Genomic DNA, 355 nt, shown 5'->3' on the forward strand with positions numbered 1-355 from the left:
CACCAGACTCTCTGCGGCTCATAAAAACCCCCCCAAACAAAAAAATCCATCGCCGATCCGAATCGGTTTGTATTTTGCATCCGGGAAGTAGCCGTGTCTGAGAAGTTTTAGCCTGTGCGCACACTATTTCCCCTTCCTCTCTCACCTCCCCCCCTTCTTTCCCTCCCCTCCGCCAGCCCTTGGCTATCCCTAGGGTTAAAATCCACCCGTGCCTCCCTTTCTACCCCGTTTTCTTAGATCTCCTTTCCTCCCCGGCTCCGACACAGCGAAGCGAAACTCCTCGCCTGCAGGCGGGACACCCGCACGGAGGGGCCCGGGGAGCGGAGGCGGGCGGGGAGGGGGCCGGGGGTGCGAA

Source organism: Egretta garzetta, unplaced genomic scaffold (assembly GCF_000687185.1).
Source record: "Egretta garzetta isolate BGI_Z169 unplaced genomic scaffold, ASM68718v1 scaffold215, whole genome shotgun sequence".
In the NCBI taxonomy this organism is placed as follows: Eukaryota; Metazoa; Chordata; class Aves; order Pelecaniformes; family Ardeidae; genus Egretta; species Egretta garzetta.